This window comes from Budorcas taxicolor, chromosome 2, assembly GCF_023091745.1.
Source record: "Budorcas taxicolor isolate Tak-1 chromosome 2, Takin1.1, whole genome shotgun sequence".
NCBI classification, from domain to species: Eukaryota; Metazoa; Chordata; class Mammalia; order Artiodactyla; family Bovidae; genus Budorcas; species Budorcas taxicolor.
Window position 1 is genome coordinate 93,708,869 of NC_068911.1, and position 9,687 is coordinate 93,718,555.

The 9,687-nt window shown below is 39.0% G+C and overlaps 1 non-coding gene across 1 annotated transcript; it reads right to left on the reverse strand.

Moving 5' to 3' along the window:
- Positions 1–8,435: 8,435 nt before the first annotated feature.
- Positions 8,436–8,542, reverse strand: LOC128044105 (U6 spliceosomal RNA). The gene has a single exon (XR_008199073.1). It is a non-coding gene; the product is annotated as a U6 spliceosomal RNA (small nuclear RNA).
- Positions 8,543–9,687: the final 1,145 nt, after the last annotated feature.

Sequence of the window (9,687 nt, forward strand, 5' to 3'; positions counted from 1 at the left end):
AAAGTAACTAATACACAAAGCAGTTAATACATAGTTATCTTTCACAAAATTATCTTTGAGGTAATTATATAAATATGGAATCATAGATACCCTTTACACAGGTTTAAGACAGATAGAGAAGTTTTGACCTGTCTAGAGAAATGTGCATCAGTTTTCTATTGCTTAGCAAATTTATCACAGACTTAGTGGCTTAAATATCACACATTGTCCGATAGTTCAGGAGTTCAAAATGAATCTTACAATTCTAAAATCCAGGCATCAGCAGAGCTGCATGTCTCTCCATATTCGAGGGGAGATGATGTTCTTTGTCTTTTACCACTTCTAAAGAGATTGCTTACGTCTCCTCCTTTGCCTCTCAATCTTTTTTCTCCTTCTTTTACATGTAAGGACCTCTGTGATTGCATTGAGCCCATCTGGATAATTTAGAGTGCTCTTCTCATCTAAATATCTTAATCATGTTTGTGAAGTCTGTTTTTGCCATGTAAGGAACAATTCAGGGCTTCCTAGGTGGCTCAGCAGTAAAGAATCTGCCTGTCAATGCAGGAGACACAAGAGACATGGTTTGATCCTTGGGCTGGGAAGATCCCCTGGAGAAGGAATGGCAACCCACTCCAGGATTCTTGCCTGGAAAATCCCAAGGACAGATGAGTCTAGTGGGCTACAGTTAATGGCATCACAAAGAAACGGCCATGACTGACTGACTGAGGATGGAATCACGTAACTTCTCAGAAGTTCTGGGATTATGACGGGAACTTCATTGAGAGGGATGTTATGTTGCCTAACATAGAACATTACATTGAAAATAATAAATATGTGAATTTAATAATTAATCTATTTGACATAGATAAAATACAGATGGAAAGACATTTTAGATTGAGTTCTTAGGAAATTCTTTTCAAATTCATTATTCTCAGATTTGTAACCTGGCTGTTTTTCAGTCTGTGTGAAACATGGATTATGATTAGATCTTTCACACTTATGCCTTGTTTTTTATTTAATAAAATAATACCATGTCCAAGTGTTTGTCCTTCCAAATAACTCCAAAGACAAATTGAACCCAGCTGTAAATCAGAATGACTCCTCTTTGGAATAAAATAAAAAATAATCTGTTTACCCAGTAACAGGGTGTTTTTTGTGGAAAAACAGACCAAAAAAATATCTATGCTATTTTAAGTGTAAGTGTTAGTCGCTCAGTTGTGCCTGACTCTTTGTGACCCCATGGACTGCAGCCCTCCAGGATCCTCTGTCCATGAGATTTTCCAGGCAAGGATACTGGAGTGGGTTGCCATTTCCTTCTCCAGGGGATCTTCCCAACCCAGGGATCGACCCAGGTCTCCTGCACTGCAGGCAGATTCTTTACCAACTGAGCTACAAGGGTACCAATTATGAGTAAGGGAGTGCATCAGTTCAGTTCAGTCACTCAGTTGTGTCCAACTCTTTGCAGCCCCATGGACTGCAGCATGCCAGGCTTACCTGTCCATCACCAACTCCCGGAGCTTGCTCAAACTCCGGCCCATCATGTTGGTGATGCCATCCAACCATCTCATCCTTTGTCATCCCCTTCTCCTCTCACCTTCAAACTTTCCTATCATCAGGGTCTTTTCCAATGAGTCGGTTATTCGTATCAGGTGGCCAAAGTATTGGAGTTTCAGGTTTAGCATCAGTCGTTCCAATGAATATTCAGGACTGACTTCCTTTAGGATGGACTGGTTGGATCTCCTTGCAGTCCAAGGAACTTTCAAGACTCTTCTCCAACACCACAGTTCAAGAGCATCAATTCTTCAGTGCTCAGCTTTCTTTATAGTCCAATTCTCACATCCATACATGACCACTGGAAAAACCATAGCACTGCAGATGGTGATTGCAGCCATGAAACTGAAAGACGCTTACTCCTTGGAAGGAAAGTTATGACCAACCTAGACAGCATATTAAAAAGCAGAGACATTACTTTCCCAACAAAGGTCCATCTAGTCAAGGCTATGGTTTTTCCACTGGTCTTGTATGGATGTAAGTTGGACTGTGAAGAAATCTGAGCACCGAAGAATTGATGCTTTTGAACTGTGGTATTGGGGAAGACTCTTGAGAGTCCCTTGGACTGCAAGGAGATCCAACAAGTCCATCCTAAAGGAGATCAGTCCTGGGTGTTCATTGGAAGGACTGATATTGAAGCTGGAACTCCAATACTTTGGCCACCTGATGTGAAGAGCTGACTCACTTGAAAAGACCCTGATGCTGGGAAAGATTGAGGGCAGGAGGAGAAGGGGACGACAGATGATGAGATGGTTGTATGGCATCACCGACTCAATGGACATGAGTTTGGGTGAACTCCAGATGTTGGTGATGGACAGGGAGGCCTGGAGTGCTGTGGTTCATGGGGTTGCAAAGAGTCAGACACGATTGAGCAACTGAACTGAACTGAACTGACTAGATCAACCTTTGTTGGTAAAGTAACGTCTCTGCTTTTTAATATGCTGTCTAGGTTGGTCAAAGCTTTTCTTCCAAGGAGCAAGCATCTTTTTATTTCATGGCTGTAATCACCATCTGCAGTGATTTTGGAGGCCAGAAAAATGAAGTCTCTCACTGTTTCCCCATCTATTTGCCATGCAGTGATGGATCCAGATACCATGATCTTAGTTTTCTGTTGAGTTTTAAGCCAACATTTTCACTCTCCTCTTTCACTTTCATCAAGAGACTCTAGTTTTTCTTTGCTTTCTGCCATAAGGGTGGTGTCATATGTGTATCTGAGGTTATTGATATTTCTCCCAGCAATCTTAATTCCAGCTTCTGCTTCATCCAGATCCTGATTTGGAAGGATTCTATTTTTTCATGTCCAATTCTAACTGTTTCTTCTTGACCTACATACAGATTTCTCAGGAAGCAGGTCAGGTGGTCTGGCATTCCCATCTTTTGAAGAATTTTCCACAGTTTGTTGTGATCCACACACTTAAAGGCTTTGGCATAGTCAATAAGGCAAAAGTAGATATTTTTCTGGAACTCTCTTGCTTTTTTGATGACCCAGCAGATAATGGCAACTTGATTTCTGGTTCCTCTGCCTTTTCTAAATCCAGCTTGAACATCTGGAAATTCACAGTTCATGTACTGTTGAAGCCTGGCTTGGAGGATTTTGAGCATTACTTTGCTAGTGTGTGAGATAAGTGCCATTGTGCTGTAGTTTGAACACTCTTTGGCATTGCCTTTCTTTGGGATTAGAATGAAAGCTGACCATATCCAGTCCTGTGGCCACTGCTGAGTTTTCCAGATTTGCTGGCATATTGAGTGCAGCACTTTCACAGCATCATCTTTTAGGATTTGAAATAGCTCCACTGGAATTCCATCACCTAAGGGAGTGCATACTTCAAAGTTATTGGCCACAAAAGTAAAACAAATGAAATCTTCATGGGTTTTTCAAATTTGAAACTAATGTAAAAGGTGGATATTAGATTTTATACTTTAGAATTGTTTATATGTGTTTCAGGTTCTCCAGAGAAACTGAACCAATGGAAACCAATGCAGCTACTGGCTCATGTAGTCATGGAGACTGATATGTCTGAAATTCGTAGGGTAGGCTGGCACTCTAGAAATTCAGTTAGGGTTTCCATGTTACAGTCTTGAGGAATTATCTTTTTTTCTCTGGAAAATTTCAGTCTTTGCTTTTAAAGCCTTCAACTGAATAAGGCCCACCTACATTATGGAGAGTAATCTGCTTTACTGAAATCAATGGATTGTAAAAGTTTTCCCATCTGAAATGACCTTTAGACTAGTGTTTGACCAAACAACTGGGCACCATAGAGCCTAAGCAAGTTGACACATAAAATCAACTATCATAATACCCAGCGCCAAGAGCAGTATTCTTATTCCTTTTGTTAGGGGCAGAGAAGTTTTTTGTTTTTGCTGATTTTTTGTTGTTATTGTTTGCTATTTGTTTCTTAGTAGACAGTCTTGAAAATTATCAATAACTCTCAATGCTAAAGATTGTGTTAAAACAGGCTGACACTTAAATAGAATGAAAAAAACTCAAAGGTTTTGAGAATTGCAGATTGAGAAAAAATGGAATATTTGTATTTATTATTATACATGATTTCTCAGTAATAACTCCCATAACTGCTTTATTGCACAGATATCAATTCATGGAGAAGGACATGGGCATAAATCCCTGTGTTGATTAATTATTTTGGGAGCCTGGAATCACCTTGAATTAATTCGACAGGTAACTTTAGAATATGATAGCCAACATTAATTTTATTATATTATGACAACTATGGAGAAACCAGCTGATTTGCAAATGGACCACCTATCATATTGATAAAGGGGAACTGCCCAAATGTATAAGAGAGTTTCCCAGAGAAACAGCACTACTAACAGAAAGTGTGTGTGTGTGTGTGTGCACACACGTGCGCATGCATGTGCATGCACACAAAGGCACACCTGTGGCAAGAGGGAAAGAGAGAGTTGAATAGTTTAAGAAATTGGTTCATGTGATTATGGAATGCTAAAACTTTTCAGGGTAGACCAGCAAACTAGAAACTCAGGGAAATGTTGCAGTTTGAGTTCCAGTGTAGTCTGCTGGCTCCGTTGCTTCTTGTTTGGGAGAGGTTGTATATCTTGTTGTATTTGTTGTATTAAGGTCTTCAGTTAGTTGGGAAAGGCCAGTTTGAGAAGAGCAGATTACCTTCCCAATTGCATGGCTGATCCTTGAGCAATATGGATTTGAACTGTGTGGGTACACTTATATATGGATTTATTTTTAGTAGTACACTACTATAGGACCCAAAGTTAGTTGAATCCCAGGATATGGAGGAATCCCAGGATATGGCCCTCACATGTATGGAGGGCCAAGTACAAGTTATAAATTGATTTTTGACTTTGTGGAGAGCTGGAGCCCTTAACCCCTTTGTTGTCCAAAGGTCAGTTGTATATGCTTTGAAGGATAAATTGCCCATGCAAAATCCATTGACATAAATGTCAATCTCAAAAAACTACCTTCATAGAAACATACAGAATAATGTTTGATTAAACATCTGGGCACTGAGGCCCAGCCATTCTGACACTGGACAGTCTGACATAAAATTAACCCTCAGATTCTTCACTGATTTACACTATGAATTGGAATAACCTGTGGATTAGTAATACCGAGAAGAAAAGAGACTAGGAATTAATATATAGTTTTTTATAGGCTTGATATTCATAAATTTCATTTCTCAATTTTGAAAATTATTTTCAGGATTTTTAAGTGAAAATAAAATTCTAATATTGACCACAGCAGAAAAGACTGTGTAAAATGAGAATGACTGTGAAGCAGCAGGAGAAGAGGTGTAAGGGTCAGCTCAGCAGGAAACAAAAAGTTCTTTTATGCTGGTAAAACATCCTATTCATCTCCTCCCTAATGGGCATGCACTCCATCTTTCCTCTGCACCACTGACAACAGCTGTGGAGTAGTATGCAGAGCTTATCTTGTGGCTTCTCTGACACCCACATGGTTTTCCTGAAGCAAGGGTGTTCAGTGAAGAGAGTTGCCAGTAGAGGCAGAGTTGAACTCAGGGATTTGTAATCCAATCAGATTTGTAGATAATCCTTCTTTATTCTCCACTGTGAGATCAAGCTGGCTGCAGTGATATGGAAAGACACATATTTTTCTAGTTGACCAGTAATCAAAAACCATAACAATAAAGCAAACTAATTCTAGTCAGCCAAGAAAAGAGTTGTTTACTCATTCACCTTTCTTCCTGTCTCTAGTCAGAGTTGGGTGTTTGGGTGACTCCAGGCCTGTGTGCCTTCTGATCAGCTGGTCTAGCCCTTTACTAAGCTGTTTCACTCTTACTGCCCCAAACTGGCATAGAATTGTTCCCATGTCTTTCACCACCAGGCTTCTCACCTTCTGCCAGTTCCAAGTCCACACAACCAGACAGACTAAAGCAGAATTAGAAACCTTTTCAGGTTAATTGTATTTACCTTCCAAAATTCAAGAAAGATTTCTTTTTTTTTTTTTTTTTAGTTTTTAATTTTTTTAATTTTAAAATCTTTAATTCTTACATGTGTTCCCAAACATGAACCCCCCTCCCACCTCCCTCCCCATAACATCTCTCTGGGTCATCCCCATGCACCAGCCCCAAGCATGCTGTATCCTGCGTCAGACATAGACTGGCGATTCAATTCTTATATGATAGTATACATGATAGAATGCCATTCTCCCAAATCATCCCACCCTCTCCCTCTCCCTCTGAGTCCAAAAGTCCGTTATACACAGCTGTGTCTTTTTTCCTGTCTTGCATACAGGGTCGTCATTGCCATCTTTCTAAATTCCATATATATGTGTTAGTATACTGTATTGATGTTTTTCTTTCTGGCTTACTTCACTCTGTATAATCGGCTCCAGTTTCATCCATCTCATCAGAACTGATTCCTCAAATGAATTCTTTTTAACGGCTGAGTAATACTCCATTGTGTATATGTACCACAGCTTTCTTATCCATTCATCTGCTGATGGACATCTAGGTTATTTCCATGTCCTGGCTATTATAAACAGTGCTGCGATGAACATTGGGGTACATGTGTCTCTTTCAATTCTGGTTTCCTCGGTGTGTATGCCCAGCAGTGGGATTGCTGAGTCATAAGGCAGTTCTATTTGCAATTTTTTAAGGAATCTCCACACTGTTCTCCATAGTGGCTGTACTAGTTTGCATTCCCACCAACAGTGTAGGAAGGTTCCCTTTTCTCCACACCCTCTCCAGCATTTATTGCTTGCAGATTTTTGGATCGCAGCCATTCTGACTGGTGTGAAGTGGTACCTCATTGTGGTTTTGATTTGCATTTCTCTGATAATGAGTGATGTTGAGCATCTTTTCATGTGTTTGTTAGCCATCTGTATGTCTTCTTTGGAGAAATGTCTATTTAGTTCTTTGGCCCATTTTTTGATTGGGTCGTTTATTTTTCTGGAATTGAGCTGCAGGAGTTGCTTGTATATTTTTGAGATTAGTTGTTTGTCAGTTGCTTCATTTGCTATTATTTTCTCCCATTCAGAAGGCTGTCTTTTCACCTTGCTTATATTTTCCTTTGTTGTGCAGAAGCTTTTAATTTTAATTAGATCCCATTTGTTTATTTTTGCTTTTATTTCCAGAGTTCTGGGAGGCGGATCATAGAGGATCCTGCTGTGATTTATGTCTGAGAGTGTTTTGCCTATGTTCTCCTCTAGGAGTTTTATAGTTTCTGGTCTTACATTTAGATCTTTAATCCATTTTGAGTTTATTTTTGTGTGCAATGTTAGCAAGTGATCTAGTTTCATTCTTTTACAAGTGGTTGACCAGTTTTCCCAGCACCACTTGTTAAAGAGATTGTCTTTACTCCATTGTATATTCTTGCCTCCTTTGTCAAAGATAAGGTGTCCATATGTGTGTGGATTTATCTCTGGGCTTTCTGTTTTGTTCCATTGATCTGTATGTCTGTCTTTGTCCCAGTACCATACTGTTTTGATGACTGTGGCTTTGTAGTAGAGCCTGAAGTCAGGCAAGTTGATTCCTCCAGTTCCATTCTCATTTCTCAAGATTGCTTTGGCAATTCGAGGTTTTTTGTATTTCCATACAAATCTTGAAATTATTTGTTCTAGTTCTGTGAAAAATATGGCTGGTAGCTTGATAGGGATTGCATTGAATTTGTAAATTGCTTTGGGTAATGTACTCATTTTCACTATATTGATTCTTCCGATCCATGAACATGGTATATTTCTCCATCTATTAGTGTCCTCTTTGATTTCTTTCATCAGTGTTTTATAGTTTTCTATATATAGGTCTTTAGTTTCTTTGGGTAGATATATTCCTAAGTATTTTATTCTTTTCGTTGCAATGGTGAATGGAATTGTTTCCTTAATTTCTTTTTCTACTTTCTCATTATTAGTGTATAGGAATGCAAGGGATTTCTGTGTGTTGATTTTATATCCTGCAACTTTATTATATTCATTGATGAGCTCTAGTAATTTTCTGGTGGAGTCTTTAGGGTTTTCCATGTAGAGGATCATGTCATCTGCAAACAGCGAGAGTTTTACTTCTTCTTTTCCAATTTGGATTCCTTTTCTTTATTTTTCTGCTCTGATTGCTGTGGCCAAAACTTCCAGAACTATGTTGAATAGTAGCGGTGAAAGTGGACACCCTTGTCTTGTTCCTGACTTTAGGGGAAATGCTTTCAATTTTTCACCATTGAGGATAATGTTTGCTGTGGGTTTGTCATATATAGCTTTTATTATGTTGAGGTATGTTCCTTCTATTCCTGCTTTCTGGAGAGTTTTTATCATAAATGGATGTTGAATTTTGTCAAAGGCCTTCTCTGCATCTATTGAGATAATCATATGGTTTTTATTTTTCAATTTGTTAATGTGGTGAATTACATTGATTGATTTGCGGATATTGAAGAATCCTTGCATCCCTGGGATAAAGCCCACTTGGTCAAAAAATATAGAACGCTTCACGAATTTGCGTGTCATCCTTGCGCAGGGGCCATGCTAATCTTCTCTGTATCGTTCCAATTTTAGTATATGTGCTGCCGAAGCGAGCACTCAAGAAAGATTTCTACAGAAAGAAACTGTCATTAATGATATCAATTTATGTACTATCCATCTTGGGAAATGAACATGGAATTAGACATCATATGGAGACTAATGGCATCGAAGATCTTTATAGGCCTTTTTTCTCATCTGAAAAGATGGTTTAGTTATATTTGAGCAAATGTGTTTTAGCATAATTTCTCGATATCCTTTGATACTCTCTCACAAGATCTTATTCATTTTAACTTACAGAGATAAACAACAACAAAAAATACACAGAATAGGCATACTGTACAAAATTAACCAACTAAATTTCTCAATGCTACTGCTAAGTCATTTCAGTTGTGTCCGACTCTGTGTGACCCCATAGATGGCAGCCCACCAGGCTCCCCCGTCCCGGGGATTCTCCAGGCAAGAACCCCTGAGTGGGTTGCCATTTCCTTCTCCAATGCATGAAAGTGAAAAGTGAAAGTGAAGTCGCTCAGTCATGTACGACTGTTCGAGACCCCATGGACTGCAGCCTACCAGGCTCCCCCGTCCATGGGATTTTCCAGGCAAGAGTACTGGAGTAGGATGCCATTGCCTTTCTCAACAGGAAGCAGTTATTTTAACTAATGGGTTCTTTCTTAATTAACATGGCAAAACAGTCTAGCTTAATGTGTTTACATTTATTCTTCTGTTCCCTAGGCCAGTTGTGTTTTTAATCTCTCTTTTATCTTGCCAAATTCTATTAATGAGTTTATTTAAATAAATAAAACATTAGGTTAGTAAAAATAGTAACATATATCAGCTAATCACAATTATCTAACCATAGTTTAGCTTTCTTCCCACCACATACTAAACTGGTCCTTTCATTAATGCACAGATTTTTTTCAAGGTAAGCATTAAATTTTTCTGACAGAATTTTTATGGTACCAAAATAAATTGTGCATATGCATATGTGTGTGTGTGTGTATAAATGTTGCCAGTTTTGAATGGATATTGCAAGTTGAATCCCTTGGGAAGCAGACTGAAAGATGGGGATTCAGAAAGTTTATTAGGGGGTGCCCATTAGAGCAATTCCTATGCAAGGAAGGGGGAAGGAACAGAATTGGCAGATAGAGAATTACAGTCGAGACAGTGAAGCTGAGATGGCCCTTGAGGGTTGTCCAGTTGAG